This window comes from Heterodontus francisci, chromosome 34 (assembly GCF_036365525.1).
Source record: "Heterodontus francisci isolate sHetFra1 chromosome 34, sHetFra1.hap1, whole genome shotgun sequence".
Taxonomy (NCBI): Eukaryota; Metazoa; Chordata; class Chondrichthyes; order Heterodontiformes; family Heterodontidae; genus Heterodontus; species Heterodontus francisci.
In genome coordinates, this window is record NC_090404.1 from 7,254,944 (window position 1) to 7,274,127 (window position 19,184).

Consider the following 19,184-nt stretch of genomic DNA (forward strand, 5'->3'; position numbering starts at 1 on the left):
ACTCCTTTCTCTTTCGAGGAATTGGTGAGGGGTGGGGGGCCTATTACAGTAGTTCCACAATTGCCTTCCTTCTCTATTGGTGAAGTGGAGGAACAGTGGATTAACAATTACCCTTTCCCCCTCTCTGTTTAGGATGTGGATCAATAGTAGATTAATAAATTGTACTTTCCCCTCTTTCTGATGGAGAATTGTGAGTGCAGATCGTACTTGTGTGTGGCCTTCGGTTCAGTTCCCAGAGCCTGTGATGCTGAAACTGCAAACTGACCTCAATACCGAAGGGGTGGACAACACGAGAAGCAGGAATACCGATATCTAAATGCACTTCGTTTGTTCGTTAGAAAAGGGAAATTTTCAGATATCCCCAGACAAGGCAGGAGGAAAGCTAAGTTGCTGGTGTTACCTTCCGGAATCCTGTAATGAATCAGTTTTCCTCTGTCGCTAACCTGTGGGATCTGAGTTGGGAGCACTGATTGCACAAGACTTGGGCCCGAGACCTGCAAATATCCCACTTTAGATGAATAGATCTACCCTTAGAAAATGTGGGAAGCAGAATTAATTGAGCGCTTGTGTATTTGAATCGTGATTGGAGGAAAATGTCTTTATTGATTTTTATTTAAGAATTAAAATGCAATCGAGAGATTCTCATTGACATGAATTGACAGTATCCAACAGTGCAAGGGAAATGTTCACAAAACTCGGTTTACCGCTGGATTTATTAACTGTTCTGTTGATGATCTTCAAGGGGATCGCTTCATGTCCCACCACACAGGAGTATGAAGCGCCGCTGGCCCACTCCTCCGCTGCAATGGATAACAGGCTGTAGATGAAGTAGGAGCTATTGTCGTTCTCCGCCATCACCTCGGTGTTCTTGTAGTTACCGGGATTCACCGACTTGTCATTGACGGTCCACTTGACGAAGATCTCTCGGGGGGAGAAACCTCTCACTAAGCAGGTGAGGGAGAGGAACCTCTGAGCGGAGACATCGTCTGCCGGGGGCAGGAGGACAGATACGGACGGTTCCCGCAGATCTTTATCTGCAGAAAAATTAAAATAGATATCAATGAACTGGATAATTCCACAGACAATGTAACCGTTGGTTAGATGTGAGAGAAATGTGATTTGTGCTGAATTTTAAAGGTTTCCCTTTCCCCTCTGCGGCCTGTCCTGTTTTCCAGCCCGGAGCAGAGGCGGATGCAATCCCCTTCGCAGAGAACTTAAAGGATTAGACTGGAAAATTACATAGAAGTAAAAAGCACAGGAACAGGTCATTTAGCCCAGCTAGCCTGTGCTGGTGTTTATGCCACCCACGAACCTCCTCCCACCTCACTTCATCTCTTTCTAAACCTTTCTCCCTCATCTACTTATCTAGCTTCCCCGTAATTGCATCACCTCTGGTTCCAGAGCGTTTCGTTTGCAGAATTACAATTAAATTATCAGAATAATCCATGAGAACACTTAACAGGACGAATTGTTCCTTGTACAAACACCGGAAATAAGCACAACCTCTCACTTATTGTTTCAATCTCACCGCTCACTTTTTTCCTTGTGGATGAAATCTCTGAGAGGAGTCGGCAGATCCTGATGGCTCACCACACAGTAGAAATCAACCCCACTCAGCCAGGATTGTGCCGAGATGTCTACGGTGCTGATCACACTGTCGGAATCCTCTCCGGGTTGCACGGCAATCTCAGATTTCAAAGGCTTCTGTTCTTGTGTCCAGGACACGTTGACACCATAAGGAGCATTAGACACGACGCAGGTTAAGGTCACCGTCGCCTCCAGTAAGACCTGTTCTATTGATGGTGGCAGTAGCTTAATTACTGGATCATTGCAGGAACAAGGAACTGTAAAACAGAAATGGCAATAAAACAAAGATTCATCTTCAGAATCAGACACCAATATTCAGCCTTCACTGTCTCTAGGAGAATAAATCAACTTCGAGACATCGACCTCAGGCTGTTGCTTTATTAATATCGTTTATTGGAAGGACAACAACCTGAAAAAGCTTCCGGGAGATTCTGTCACATATACTGTGTACTTGCACCCTAAAAAGCCTATAATGGGCTTTGAAGCAAGTACCCAGAGTAAAAATCGAATAATTGCGGGAGAAATTGTGTTACGCACTGAATAATGTTCTTCCCGAAATCCCTTCGGAGCAAGCTCGAAGGGCCGTATGGCCTACTCCTGTTCCTAATTCGGATGTTCGTTTGTTAGTATTTCCGCCCGTCTATCAGTCCTTGCACCGGATCACATCTCCTCTAAATATAATGGCTCTGACACCCACGAGCTCTTTATCTAATTCACACTGGCTCATAACGAGAGTCAAATGAAATCCCGAATTTTAGGCCCAACAGGAAACAAACTTAATTTTCTGGCACCTTGTCACGGTATTTGGGAAGAGGAAAATATTTAGATTTTAGATTTAGAGATACAGCACTGAAACAGGCCCTTCGGCCCACCGAGTCTGTGCCGACCATTAACCACCCATTTATACTAATCCTACACTAATCCCATATTCCTGCCATTTCCTCACCTGTCCCTATATTCCCCTCCCACCTACCTATACTAGGGGAAATTTATAATAGCCAATTTACCTATCAACCTGCAAGTCTTTTGGCTTGTGGGAGGAAACCGGAGCACCCGGAGAAAACCCACGCAGACACAGGGAGAACTTGCAAACTCCACACAGGCAGTACCCAGAATTGAACCCGGGTCGCTGGAGTTGTGAGGCTGCGGTGCTAACCACTGCATCTGAAGGAACCAATCGGAGGAGGGGTGAAAAACCGGGAAAATGCACTTCTGAGGAATCGCTTTGAGGTGCAGAATAACTTACAATAACGGTATGAGGCAGTTTTCTTATATCTGTCATGAGTCAGAACGCCTCATATGTCAGTCTGCAGTCAGAAGGCGATCTGACAAGAGGGCAATAATAGAAACATAGGAAAAAGCGTAGGTCATTCAGCCCCTCCAGCCTGTTCTGCCATTCAAATAGGCAATGGCTGACCTGCATCTTAATCCCGTCTGCCCATATGCGATCCTTAATAGTCTTGCTTTGCATAAATCTATCAATCTCAACATTAAAATTTCCAATTGATGCCAAACTTCAAGAGCGAGTTGAGGGAGAGAATACCAGATCACCGATAGCCACTGCATAAATGTTAGCTTCCTGATATCATCCCTGAATAACCTTGGTCTCATTTGAAAGTTATGCCCCCTTGCTCTCCAGTCCCTCACCAGAGGAAATATTTTTCTCCATCGACTCCATCAATTGCAGTAAACATCTTAAACACCTCAATTAGATCCCCCTTCAATCCTGAAAGCAATGCCAGATTGGTCTGTGAAATCTGTCCTCTTAATTTAACCCGTTCAGCCGCGCTACAATTCAAGTCAGTTTCTGTTGCACCACTCCCACGGCCAATAGATTCCTCCTGAACTCCGGAGTTCTGAATTGAACACAGTTTTCGAAATCGATGCTCTTTCTAGCGCTTGATCCCGAGGCTGTAACCAGGAAACGTCCAGCCACTTATTGCCGCTCTGAATATAATCAGCCAACTCAAGATAAACCTGATATCAAGGCCACCTCATTCACTATGTGACATCAATGAGATGTAAGACTGAGGATTGGGAGTGTTTTAGAAAGCAGCAAAGGACAACCAAAAAGTTGATAAAAAGGGGAAAAAATAGAATTTGAGAGTAAACTAGCCATCAATATAAAAATAGTTTGGAAGATCTTTTATAAGTACATAAAAAGGAAAAGAGAAGCCAAAGTAGACGTTGGTCCCTTAGAGGCAGAGACAGGAGAAATCATCATGGGGAATGAGGAAATGGCAGAGGCATTGAACAAATATTTTGTGTCTGTCTTCACAGTAGAAGACACAAGTTCCATACCAGAAACAGGCAGTAACCTAGCGGCTAAAAAGAGTGAGAAAATTAAGGATATTGATATCAGCCGAGAAAAAGTATTGGAGAAACTTGACAGAGTAAAATCTGACAAGTTCCCAGGACCTGATGGCTTACATCCTGGGGTTCTAAAAGAGATAACTGCAGAGATAGTGGATGTGATGGCTATGACTTTCCAGAATTCCTTAGATTCAGGAATGGTCCCATCAGCCTGGATGTTATGGCAAATGTTATGCCGCTTTTCAAGAAAGGAGGTAGAGAGAAAACAAGGAACTACAATCCAGTTAGCCTGACGTCAGTCGTTGGAAAGATGCTGGAAACTATTATTAAAGAAGTCTTGACATTACACTTGGAAAAGCATAGTATGATTAGAACAAGTCAGCGTGGTGTTACTAAAGGGAGATACTGTTTAACAAATGTATTAGAGATTTCTGAGGATGTAACTAGTAGGGCAGATAAAGGGGAACGTGTAGATGCAGTGTACCTGGACTTTCAAAATGCATTCAGTAAGGTGCCACATAAAAGAATAATAGGCAAGGTCAGGGCACATGGTGCTGGAGGTAGTATATCAGCGCGGACAAAGGATTGGTTAACAGACAGGAAGCAGAGAGTGGGCATAAATGAGGCATTTTTAAGTTGGAAGGCAGTGAATAGTGGGGTGCCGCAAGGATCAGTGCTGGTGTCTCAGCTATTTACACTCTATATTAATGACTTGGAAGAAAAGACAGAGAGTAATGTATCTAAGTTTGCTGATGATACAAAGTTCAGTGGAAAGGTAAGCTGTGGGGAGGATATAAAGAGAGGCTGCAAAGAGATATAGACAGGTTAAGTGACTGGGCAACAAGTTGGCAAATGGAGTATTATATCGGGAGTTCTGAAATTGTTCACTTTGGTCGTAAAAATAGAAAAGCCAAATATTTTGGAAGGAGTGAAAATGGTAAGTGTTAATGTTCCAAGAGACTTGGGGGTACTCGTGCAAGGAACACACAAAGTTACCATACAAGTGCATCCGTCCATTAGGAAGGTAAATGGCATGTTGGCCTTTTGTGCAAGGAGATTGGAGTACAGGAATAAAGAAGTCTTACCAAAATTGTACAGGGCTTTGGTGAGATCGCAAATGGAATACTGCGTGCAGTTTTGGCCTTCACATTGAAGAAAGGATGTCCTTTCACTTGAGGCAGTGCTGCGAAGATTTACTAAATTGGCCGCTTGTCCGGTGGGCTTGTCCGGTGATGAGAGACTGAGTAAATTGGGCCTATATTCTCTGGCGTTTAGAAGAATGAAAGGCAATCTAATTGAGACACACGAGATTCTGAAAGGGCTTGATAGGGTAGAAGCTGAGAGATTGTTCCCATTGGTCAGGCAATCATAAACACGGGGAAACAGCCTCAGGATAAGGAGCCAATAATTCAGGACTGAGATGAGAAGAAATTACTGCACTCAAAGAATTGCGAATCTTTGGAATTCTCCACCACAGAGGGTTGTGGATGCTCCATCATTGAATACATTTAAGGCTGGCATAGATAGATGTTTGGCCTCGCGGGTAATCAAGGGATATGGGGAGCGGGCAGGAAAGTGGAATTGAAGCCCAAGAACAGCCATGATCGTACTGAATGGCGAAGCAGGCTCGATGGGCCATATGGTCTACTTCTGATCCTATTTCTTGTGTTCTTGTATCAAAGCAGAGGGAACCATTATTTGGTGATGTAATAACATGTTGAACCGTGAGCAAACCTAATTCAGCACTCACAGCGGAACAAAGCAAAATAAAACCTACATGATGGTAAATTAGAAATTATTCTGTGATTTGTACTAATTCCAATAATTTCCTGCCTTTGATATTCATCATAGAACAGAATGATCTGGAGCTTTCTCCATTTGTGTCTCTTACCCTGAGATCCGGTGATGTTTCGGCTTTGGGTGACCGCTTGATGGGAGACCTGGCAGGTATAGACCGTGTTGGTGAACCATTCCCCAGCGGGGACTGTCAGCCGACTGGTCGCTGAGAAGTTTCCGTTCACTTCACAGGCGGGAGAGGTGACGAAGCCCGAATCCATGGATTGTCCATCCTTCAACCAACTCACGGTTATTGACTCTGGATGGAAATCGATGATTGAACACAAGACAGTTGCAAATCTGCTGCTTGTGATTTCTTCACTGGAAGTCTGGGTGAGGAGAACAGTTGGATGGACGATGTCGCCTTGACAATCTTCAAGAAAAACATGTTAGACATTTCTAGAAGAAATTAATAACTAATGCAAACTGTTCTTACATTTTAACAGATGTCAAGCAGACACTAACTGGAATCTCCAGGAATTAGAACAGAGCACAGTGCTCTAAATGTGATATAGCCAAAGCTCTACAAAAGATTATTATAGCTTTTGTGTTTTTCACAGTTTCCACAACACTAACCTGGAATTTCCTTGATCCAGACTGACTCTCCGCGTCGAACCTCGCAGTAGATTTTGCTGCTTCCCACCTCTGATTCGGTGATGGTTAACTGGCTGCTCAGGGTGTAGGTTCCCTTCTTGTTCAGCACTGACGGGTAAGTCTTCAGTCCAGTGGTGATCGTCTCTTGATCTTTCTTCCAGGAAACGCTGGTGATTTGGGGGATGTAGTCCATCGCCAAACAGCCGTAGGCAACGGAGCCACCGGTGTTGGGTTGTTCACAGGAGCACAGACCATAAAGTGTTGGGGGAGACGGTGTCGCTGGGAAACAATGGCAGATTGAACAAGTTAGACTCTGTGATTCTTGCTTATTAAGTAACCAGACACATCGGAATTTAACTCCAGCTAGAAACTGATTCCAATATTTTCCGATTAAAACCTTCATCCGCATTTCAGCTTCATTTAGATCCATCGTTTGGTGATAATCGCCTGTCGGTCCCCTGGTTAGGAAAACACCTCTCTTTCAGGACCTGTCACATTACAAAATTAAGAGCCTTTTGAAGTCATCTCAATAAAGTACCCTCCATTGGACTGATCTGGAAGAGGAGATTCCCCACTATTTCAGCTAGTACTTATTTCTAAACCAACAGCACCTTGCCAAAAAAAAAGCACTCGGCATTTATTAATTGCAGTTTTTGGAAATTTACTCTCTGCAAATTGACTGCTGGGTTTCCCCACCCCTCCACATACCACCACCAACCACCCACCCCACCCCTCCACCCCACGCCCACCCCCACCTCTCCCCACCCCCAAATAGCGGCTACTCTTAAAAAGAGGCATCGCAATGTGTGCTTATAAAACGAGTTTATAACCCGAAACTTGACTCCCAGGCAAAGTCCTTTCATTATTTCCCCATAAAAAAACCTACAACAAATCCTAGCATGTACATGACCCAGGATTATAAAATAATAGAAATGATAGCAGAGAAATAGGCCATTCGGTCCATCAAGCCTGTGAAAGATCACTCCAGCGATCCCGCTGACCTTCCAATTACTAATTTAAAGCAACATACTGCGGATGCTGGAAATCAGAAATAAAAACAAGAAATGCTGGAAATGCTCAGCAAGTCTGGCAGTATCTGTGGAGAGAGAAACCGAGTTAACGTTTCAGGTCAGTGACCCTTCAACAGTGACCTGCTGAGTATTTCCAACATTTCTTGTTTTTATTCCAATTCCTAATCTTCTTTTCTAAAGTTCCATTTTATCCAGCTATGTTGGATTCTGTTGACAGCTCTCTTTCTGATAGGACATCCCAGATCCTAACAACCCCCTGTGTAGAAAAGTAGATTCATACCCTCTTCCTTCATTCTTTTGACGCTGATTTTAAATCAGTGCCCTCTGCAGTCCAACTCACTGATCTGGGCAAATTGGTTTCGAAATTTCTGGATAAAACATTCATTATTCAAAACACCTCTACATGACTTCATTTTAATCTTCTATGTTCCCACAACAATAAAGAACTTTAACAATAAATAGTTGAAGTCTCCTTTGAAACATGGACTGAATCATTTAGTACACAGATTTCAGAGGGGAATTTTTACACAACCTAGTTTCTGGAATTAAAATTTTAGATGACTCGGCATTGACTCTAGACTATCAGTTTCCTTCTCAGTACTTGAAGATTGTGATTTGTGTTCTAGCTTTACTGAATGGATCTCTCCCGAGTTTGCTGCTCCCTCCAGCTCAATTAATAATCCGAAATAAATCCGATTCCTAAATATCTGTCATCTGGAATGATGTTCTTGAAATGGTCCATTTAATTTTCCAAAGTATCTTCCCACCCCTCACCAGTGAGAACTGGTGTTGCTGACTGTGTTGTTGCAGACACATCTTCTTGCAGCTTGCACCGACCATAATGTGAACATCAGGAGAGGTTTCTTCTATAAATATCTGATATTCACATTACTTACACATTATACATCGAGTGAATATCAGTAAGTTCCAGGCAAGGGAGGACAAAAGTTCCTGAAGTGTTATTGCTGACATGGCCAACTCTCACTTCTGTTTTGTGTGGACAATTCAAACACTTGAGGCTTATTGGTCAGATATTGAAAGCTCGCTCACCAAAAGGATGGAAAAGAGATTGTCGATGTTGGTGGCACAAAGGTTGGACAGATGGGCTCTCAAATGACATTAGATAACATTCCACATCAGACAACATTCAGAAATTTTAGAAATACAGCACTGAAACAGGCCTTTCGGCCCACCGAGTCTGCGCCGACCAACAACCACCCATTTATACCAACCCGACAGTAATCCCATATTCCCTACCACCTACCTACACTAGGGGCAATTTACAATGGCCAATTTACCTATCAACCTATAAGTTTTTTGGCTTGTGGGAGGAAACCGGAGCACCCGGAGAAAACCCACAGGGAGAACTTGCAAACTCCACACAGGCAGAACCCAGAATCGAACCCGGGTCCCTGGAGCTGTGAGGCTGCGGTGCTAACCACTGCGCCACTGTGCCGCCCATTTGGGGAGCAGAATTTCGAAGTTCGAGAATTATACGAAACAAATTGTGAGCAGGATAGCAACAGAGTTCAGGAGGACATAGACAGACTGGTGAAATATTCAGAGACAGAGCAGATGCAATTTAATGCGGTTAAATGTGAAGTGCTGGACTTTGAGGAACAACGGGGAAAGCTAATGCAATGTAAGTGGTACTATTTTGAAGGGGGTAGAACGGTAGAGGGGCCTGAGGTGCATATTCACAATGTTTTGAAGATGGTTAAGAAAGCAAATAGAACACTTGGTCTTGTAAAATGGATTATTGAATACAAACAAGGAAGTCATGTTAAAGCTTTGCAAGTCACTGATTAGGCTGGAGTATTTTTTGCACAATTCTGGCCATCACACTTTCGGAAGAAGGTCACGGCTTTGGGGAGAGTGCAGAGGGAGTTTACCAGGATGATGTCAGGAATGAAGGAGTTCAGTTATGTGGAGAGATTATACAAGTTGAAATGTTCTCCTTCGCTGGATACTGAATAGGCATGTTCAAAATTATGGGATGTCTTGATGTTGCAGATAAGGAGAAACTGTTTCCTCTGGCAAGTGGGTCAGTGGTAAAATAAATAATTGGCAACAAAATGGAGTGTGGGCGGGGTGGTGGCTGCAGAAGGAGGTCTCTTTCCTGACAGAAGGTGATTTTCACAGAAGCATAGAACGGTTACAGCACAAAGGGAGACCATTCAACCCGTCGTGTCGATGCATGCTCTCTGTAAGCGCATCTGGAATGCACAAGGCACCAGGACATGTCCTAGAAGGAGACTACATTTCATGGTTACCAGGGGGGAAATGGCTTGTAGGATTAAATTGGAGAGCTCTTTCAGAGCTAACACAGGCATGGCGGGCTGAATGGCCACATTACGTACGAGAAGATTCTGTGATCCTACCCGACTCAGTAGAGTTAGTTCTTCCAAATTCAATGGGAGGAAAGGCTTCATAAATTTGAACATCTCTGACATTTGTTTCTATTGCTTATTATAATGAAAGAGGATTTTTAAAATAAGAGGATCTGAAAGATTTAATAGAAGTGAGTCAATCAGATACCGTCGGAGACTTAAAGTTTATTGTGATTGACATTGATTGCAGGCTAACTGTATCACTTCAAAAGTTACACAGAAGCTTACTTCAGTGGCTTTGTGCCCTCTGCTGTGACCCAGTCCAATAACTGCATCTCAGAGTTTATCACTGCCTGTTATCTTTTGAAAATACTTGAACGAAATACTGGTTTTAAACATGAGATTATCATGATGGTTATTTGGAGCAGGAGTCTCGACTTTTCTCCATTTAAATCGCCAAAAGGTCTTCCAGCCTCATCAGATCAGAACAGGTGCTGTTCTCTGGTATGTTACAGTCACTTCCTGAAACTGTTTGTTCTGAAAGCGCTCTCAAAATCAGACCAATTTCATTCAATAATTATCTGATGCTTAACATTTTTAAATATTATTAATTCATTAAAATTTGGCCATGAAAGAATATTAATACCAATTAATATGCGTTGTTTAATCTGGGCAATGGAACAATTTATTTTCATATATCTGGGTCAAGAACTCACAAGTTCTAAGTTAGATGCAGATTAAGGATGCTTGGAACACTGGGGAAAACACTCTCAGGTCAGGTGCAGGAAAGATAAGCGATCGAGTAAAGACCCCCTTGTACGGCCCTGTCATGAGCTGTAAGGTCAGACATCGCAAGTGTTATATTCGGAGGAAAGCCGCCTCTACACTACACTGTCGCTCTGGGTCAGGTACAGCACTAGTTTAATATTTAAAAAAATAGTTCCCTCTACGCTGTCCCATCAAATACATCCAGGACAGGTTGAACCAGGTTTAGGTACAGAGTAATTTCTCCCTCTACCCTTGCCTCATCAAACGGATCCAGGATAGTTACAGTATGCATTAAGTATGCAGTAAAGCTTCCCCTACATTGCCGAATCAAACACTCCCAAGGGAGGTACATTGCTGATTACAAACTGACCAAATATCCTTCTACAGTCTGTCTGTCGTGTCTCTGAAGTGTTATTTCTGATTGTCACAGACTGGAATACTGATCTCATTGCTGAGGCGCCTCATCAAACTTAAAGTCAAAACTTTAGGTTTCTCACAGATACAAGCTTCTTAAATAAATGGATCAAGTTGCAGGAGAACGAATCAGACTGTTTACCACCTGTAGGGAGGGCTCCTCGTCCCGACACAGTAAGCAGGCGCACAGAAACTGAACAGGCACAAACGATGCAACAATCGGGCTCTCAGCAGATAGATCTGTTCAATCTGTCAATTTCAATGAAGCTGTTTGATTCTAATTTATCAATTGTCAAATTGTGACCATTCCAAGTCTGTAAGCTCTTTGAAATTAAACTGATAGTCATTTCCAAAACTCCCTTCGACCTCCAAATGTTTCTCCCTGTCTGTTTGCAATCTTAAAAACGTGTATGAAAATTCTGAAGGAGAGAATCTATCTCCACTTGGCGAGGCAAAATTTGATTAGGTTATGGTCAGCATGGCGATGTCAAATGGAATTTAACGCTGAAAAGTGTGAGGTGATACACATTGGAAGGAATAATGTGATACGGAAGTATTCAATGAATGACCTGACACTGGGAAGTTCTGAGGAATAAAGGGACCTTGGCGTGTTTGTCCATAGAACTCTGAAGGAAGAAGGGCAGGTTAATAGGGTGGTGAAAAAGGCATATGGGACACTTGCCTTTCTCAATCGAGGCATAGATTACAAAAGCAGGGAGGACATGTTGGAGTTGTACAGAACTTTGGTCAGGCCACACTGGAGTACTGTGTGCAATTCTGGTCGCCACATTATAGGAAGGATGTGATTGCACTGGAGGGGGTGCAGAGGCGATTCACCAGGATGTTGCCTGGGATAGAACATTTAAGCTATGGAGAGAGGTTGGATCGGCTTGGGTTGTTTTCGCTGGAGCAGAGAAGACTGAGGGGTGACCTGATCGAGGTGTACAAGATTATGAGGGGCATGGACAGGGTGTGAAGGGAGCATCTGTTACCCTTAGTTGAAGGGTCCATTACGAGGGGACAGTAGTTTAAGGTGAGGGGTGGGAGGTTTAAGGGGGATCTGAGGAAGAACTTACTTTTTTACCCAGAGGATGGTGACGTTCTGGAAGGCCACTGCCTGGGTGGGTTGTCGAGGCCGGTTGCCTCACATCCTTTAAAAAGTACCTGGATGAGCATTTGGCACGTCACAACATTCAAGGCGATGGGCCACGTGCTGGCAAATGGGATTAGGTAGACAAATCAAGTGCCATTAATGCATCAGTGCAGACTCAATGGGCCGAATGGCCTCTTCTGCACTGTATTATTCTGTGATTCTGTGAGAAAGTTTCCCTTAAAATGAGTACACCAAAACAATCCACATTCAGGAAACTTTGATGTCGGTGACAGGAACTCAGTGACAGATAAAGAATTTAGCAAATCAGGAGACATTTAATTGCAAACAGATTACCCACTGGTTTGATACAATTTCAGAACTAAATGTTATCAAAAAATCATTGAAGCAATACACAAAGTTAATTAAAATCAGCGGTGAAACCTTATCGAGCTGAGAACAGCTGAGTAAGAAATGTGTTGTTCTCTAAATTATTTTTGGACATCATTCAAAATTCTCTCCGGCCCTTGCTATTTTGCACTCATTGGACTCCTGGGAGGTCACTTATGTTTACTGAATTAGCGCTATTATATTCTAGGTTAATATTTAGGTTACCTGATTTTACACTGTAATTTTGAGCATTAGTTAATATTAATTCAAGACCAATTTCTGTGAAATTATCGGATTTTAATTAAATTAATATGACATTTAATCAATATTAAATAATAGACGTCATATTGATCGATGAAAACATTCAGACAAATATATTACTTAATCGAATCACAGTTCAATAATTTAAAATGAACAATAATTTCTACTTCGGCCCTGCTTTCAATCTACAAACTTGGAAACTGCGCATGTATCTGAATGTGTTGATATATCATAAACTCTGTCTAATCTCAGCGAGTATTTCACACGATGGATTTAAGAGTGGAATATTTTAAATAGTTTCAAGCCAGGCCAGGGTCACATCTCACTAACTGTTCATGGGCTGTAACATCCCCTGTTTGTGAAAGCAGGACTCTGGTGTTTAAATATTGTCATAAATCTTAACCATCTAAGAAAAAAATCAAAAACATCCGGACAGTTTGCGATCAGGAACTGTGCTGCCTCTATTTAATCAGACAATGTTTTTATACTTTATTCTCGTAATGCACACAATCCCCGTAAATTAATTGGTAAATATATTCTGTTTTTTTTTATTGAAAGAAGCTCCAAAATGATCACTGTAAAATTGGACGAGAATAATTCTTTCAGATCATCTGCGACATTTCAAACTTAATGAACAAATGTAACCCAGATTTTGCTGATCAATTTAATATTTCATAAGAATTAAGCATAACTCTCAGGTATAATCTGTTCTTTGTCTATAATTCTATCCTGTGTGCAGCATACCGATGGGAGACAGGATTTTGTTACTGAATTAAAAACTAACATTAACCTTTTGTAATTAATTGAATCTGCTTGAATTTCAAGGGGTTATTTGTTTGCCTCCAGCCTTACGCAGTTTGCAAGTTTCTTCAATTTAAACAAAATCATATCTGCAATACTTTGACTGCCAGCAACTTCCTGTCTCAGGAAAATTGTTAATATTAGATTAGTGATAATTATCTCACTATCCAACAACAAATGACATTTAAGGAAGAACATGGTTTGGGCTGCACGCAAAGAATGTAATAACCGGACAGATATATTACACTGACAAACTGCAATTTACAACTCCTATTGAAGTTAGAAGTCAAGACAAGCTGTAATTCACTTGTTTTAATCAGAAATATAACAATTAATTCAAAATCGTTCATCAAACTGAACACAGCACTAGAATAAGTACACTCTTATTGAAATAATTTCAAGCATAAATTAAAATTGTCTCCAGCCGATAACATTTCTGGTCACGATAATTGTGCGCATGGCACCCCAGAACTGTGAAAGTCGATTAATGAATAATGAATCGATGTTAATATTAAAGCATATTTGGTTTATCTGATGAGATATTGCCGCATTAAAACTGTTTGAATTACATTAACTTTACTCTCCAATCTGCAAACCTTCTAATTATGCAGTTTGTAATTGCAGTAACATTTAACGGACTTTCACGTCACAAACCATGGCTTAATAGTTTAACCTGTAATTATCAGTTACATTTTTAAAATGCCATGAAATATCTTAAAATATTATTTCTCATTTCTTTCAAACAGTTTTAAACACGTAGAACGTTTCAATTCGATCAGAAAACCTGCAGCCGCTCGCTCGAGATTAAACAATGTAGAAACACCAAACTGTTTCACAAATTTTACTTATTCAAAGTAACACACTCTCTTCAACAGATGAACACCAAATCACATCACTGAGGAACTGAATCCCGCCACAGTACATTTCATGGAGAAGCAGCTTAATTCTACAAATAATACCAGCAGAATGAAATGCAATATTGCAAAAAAAAAAATCTCAATGCAGAATCCACCGAGCTCGCCTATACCTGAACTAACTAATTATTAAAATGATCAGATATTTGAAACAATGGTCGCAGAATTGTTAGTAGACAGAACATGTTTAATAAATTATTATGAGCCAATGGCATAATCCATTGATATTGGAAGATATCACTGCATTATAATAACGAAGATTATATTAATTTAAATCTGACCAAAGCTGCAAGTTTGTGATTTATGAAGCTTTTAATTACATCAACATTTATTGTCCTACATGTGAGCATTCCTGAGCAGTAGATTGACAGATGGCAATTTAATTACCACAAATATGAATCAAAATATTGTAAGACTATTCTTAACCATTGAAGCTTTCTGCCTATACTTTTATTTCAAACATATTTAAACACTTATTGTTTGCGCTAGACTAGAAAACCTGCAGCGACTAAATGTCAGCAAGATGATCAGCAGAAATGTCGAACAGTTTAACAACAGTTCGGTATTTAAAGTAGCCCAGACACACCGTCTCATCAACAAATTAACACCAAATCACATCAAACAGTAACTGAATCCTTCAACAGCACAGCCTGTGGAGAAGCCGTTAAATTCTCTCATCCCTTTGCAGCAAAATCACATGAAATATTGCACCAAATCTCAATACGGAATCCACCGAGTCCACATTTCAGTGAACTAAGGTATCGTTAAAATAAATAGAAATAGAAATAAAAACACAAATAAAACAGTTACTGAATAAATGAATGTTTCTTACCTGCAGTCACAGTCACCATGGTCCCTTGTCCCCAGTAGTCCATTGCGTCACAGTGTTACATTCCCTGGGCTGGGTCACACAATAACTGGCTCTGCACAGAATAGAGAGAAATCCATCATTATTTTAAATATCCACAGCCCAGAGGCAAAATAAAATCTTGATGGTTCTTTGTAAAATTATAACTGCGTTAATGATTCTTTTCACTCTTTATAATTTTCCCTGATGTTTTATATTTCACACAGTAACATATCAGCAATTATTGAAATCACCAACTGATGAATGTTTATCCATAATAAACCATGCTAGGAGGACAGTGCTGCACACAAATAGAACTTCACTGTATATATCGTTGGATTGTTAAAGCGAGCACTGACCCAGACTCATCAATTAGTGCTGAGGGAGTTTTTGTATTGACAGTAACTGCTGTGCCACCCAGTATATCACAGTGAACCACATTGTGTAAAATACTGCGGTGGACTGTTAACTGCAAAATACAGAGATTAAATTCCACAGCGTCCTCAAAAACCTGATTCCGACTCCCCTCCGAGTATATCAGTAAGATAATTCAGTTTATACCCGTCATTATATTTATAAAGGGGATTTGAATACTTTTGAAGCTTCTGTACTGATTTAGCGTGACAGTCAGCACTAATTACGCAGGAGACTTTTATACATTTTTACAAATCTATATTATATTTCCCCAGTATTTTTATTTAACCCTCATTCTTTACGGACCATCTACCGTGTTAAGTGATCACTGGTTTGTGCAAACTCCCTTATGGGGTTTTTGTATGAGGAATTCGCTCTGTACAGCACCGTGACCCAGTGCTGTACCCACAGTGACACGAACCTGCACAAATACTGCACTCACTCTCTGTTCAGTACTGCCTCTCACCATTCACTTCATATAGAAATCCACTTCTGACCTAGTTCGGAATATATCCAAAAGTTTACACCACGCAGTAGGAAGTGACTCCAAGTAACTCGCTCCAGGTCTCAGTCACCTTAAAACTAGCATCTTATCCAGATCTGCAATTGCCGATACTGTTAACATTAAAAATCAGCACAGCCAAAATTACTCATCAGTACTTCGATCAGTGTCTTAGATTTGAACCATTGAATTTTCACTGTGCTAGTTGTGTAAGAGACGGTCTCTGGTCTGTTTCTGAACACTGCCGTTAATATTGTATTTCATACAATTACTGACCGTTAGATTATGATGGAAGTGGTTGAATTCCCTCTCCATGTGTTATTGTACGGGTCCAGCCCTGGTTCTTCTCATTGTGATCTCTGGCACAGTAATAAATGGCGGTGTCTTCGGTCTTCAGTTTCTTCATGTCCAAAGCGAAGATGTTTTTTGAAGTGTCTTTGGACGCAGTAAATCGATCTTTAATCTCTGGGGCGTAAGCATTGTTAGATGAACTATAGTAGCTAACCAGCAACTCCAGCCCCTGTCCGGGAACCTGTCGGATCCAGTACATCCTGTAGCTGCTAAGAGTGAACCCGCTGGTTTTACAGGTCAGTCTCAGGGAGCCTCCTGGTTTCCCGGTCTCTGCCTCTGACTGAGTCAACACGACATCCGAATGGACACCTGTAAAAAATATTTAAAAACCCGAGGATTAATCCTGGTGAAATTATTCCTGACTCTGTAACATTCCAGAGAGAGACTAACACTGAGACGGTAACAGTCTACTCACGGGATAAGAAAACCAGCAACAGACTGAGAGAAATCGCCGACCTCATCCTTCTGGCAATTCAGGGAAAATGGTTCTGGTAAGAACTCACTGAACAAATCCACTCCCGGACTGTTGTATTGTGGTCCCAGTGACCGGCATTTAAATACCCGGCAGAAGGGGGCGAGGTTATAGGCGCCGCCTATTGATTCCCTGAGAGAGGCGGTTACTGGATCCACGTCCCACCTTCCACATCACTAACAGAATGGACTCATATCATGACACTGGGATATTATTAAATGTGAACTTTTTATCTGCATCCAGGGATAGCGATTTGACTTTATGGTTTTAATGCTGTATTACGTGGTAGTAAATGGAGATATTGCAGTTGAGTATGTGTTCAGTAATAAATAATTGCATTGTGGACTGTAAATTAGATCTCTTTATTTCCTCAACTCTTCACAGGGGATGTGAATCTCTCAGGTTAAATTACATTACCAGGGTCTAAAGTGACTGTTAATGTGTGTCAATCCATCTCTCTATATCTATCCCTTCAGTCTATACCAATAATTTGTTAGCAATTTATGCAACTGAATGCGGGATATTAGTAAAGTGATTCTATTTGCAATGTGAATAACTGTAGTTACACGATTTAAGACCAGAGTGATTAGAAACGCCTAACATTATAAAAGTATCTCTCTCTCTCTGTATTTCTCGAATTGCTCCTGACTCTGTGACTCTCAGACAGCCCTTTGAAAATTGGCTGGAAAGGAAGTCCGCTTGCTTGATAATTAAGGAGTCAGAAGTAAAATTCAGATTATTTTTCGAAAAAGGGAATCCAGTGAATGAGAACCGAAACGGCGATCAACAAATCTACTCTCCGGCACCCAAATCATTGCAGCTAACTTTAATAGCAACAGTGCAATATACACTGGTTTCAGGAGCACAGTGAATCAGGACTTCACGCCATACTACAGAATATCACAAGAATAAATGTTTTATCAACTGTGGAAACGAATCGCAAACTGAGCATTTCTCTCCCCATTGTCTGTCTCATGTCTGGCTATGAGAGGGCTTGTTAAACAATCCAAATCATCATAAATTAAACTGTACATTACGCAACTGTTATCAGTAATGGAGGAGTCTTTATTTGTTTGTGATTGACAGCTCTGTGAGAAAATTCAAGGAAATGCAGCGGACTCAAGGCAATTCCACCTATTTATTTATTTACTTTGCGGTTCCCAATCTCTCAATACGGAATGTCGGGTGATTGAAATCTCTCTCTAGAACTTCATGCAATACGGAATAAATGGTCTTAATTATCTAGAATTATATTTAATTGTCGCGTGGGTCAATTTATTATTTTGAACTCCCATTTTATCATGATCTGAGCACTAAATTTACAGAAAATCATTCTTTTGATGTGATGCCACGTAAAATGCTTTCTTTTTTTGCAAGGGCCCCGCTGTATAAGTTAATGTTTAAATGGTTAAATCACATATTTTCCCATTCATATTCACGCTAATCTGCCCTCACAGTATTTGGCAGCAATCCAGTCAGGGAGGCTCGAACACCCAATGTTATTTACAGGAAGCATCTGTGGGTTCTGTGCAGTAAATCAAAGAACTGTTTCCTCATTACTAACGGCTTGGCTGCAAGCCAACTTCAAATCCTTAACATCGTCAATGAAGCCTATTCATAAACAAATCTACCCAGCAACAACACTGGAGTCAATTATATTTTTTCAGTTGTGGAACTATGTGAACTGTTCCCATCTCAGAAAAGGAAATGAATCCAGTGTCACAGCCACCCTGTTAGTAAAAACAGTCCACTGGGGAACCTGTCCAGTACATCAACACATTGTAATAGATAGATAGATAGATAGATAGATAGACAGACAGACAGACAGACAGACAGAGATAGTCTCAGAGAGAAAGAGAGGATGCATTCTGAAATAGATAAATATGCTTGTTTATGTGGATGGAGGGACAGCTGCAGTGATGTAGGAATGGATGGATAGTTGGATGTCTGATTGTTATGTTTAAAGGGCCGATGAACAGATTGGACATATGGATAGATGGGCAGGAAATATACTGTTCTACATTCACATCTTTGTGATCGACTGCTCCTAACATGAAGCAGCCCGTTTCCTACATTTGCGTCAGTCTGAAGCCTCAGTCCTTCCCGATTTTCTGGTTTATTTCTACCTCGAGGGTACCCAGAACTAATAAGATCAATTCACCAAGAGAATTCTAGAGATGTCACTGCGGGACTGATGATCCTTCTCTGCTGCTGGTAAATTTTCGTCTCAAACATATAAAGGGAGAATATGGCTGTGTTCAGAGGAGAC

General features: G+C 41.1%; 1 pseudogene; it reads right to left on the reverse strand.

Moving 5' to 3' along the window:
- Positions 1–583: 583 nt before the first annotated feature.
- On the reverse strand, positions 584–16,992 carry LOC137348988 (Ig heavy chain C region, secreted form-like; annotated as a pseudogene).
- Between the last annotated feature and the right edge of the window lie 2,192 nt (positions 16,993–19,184).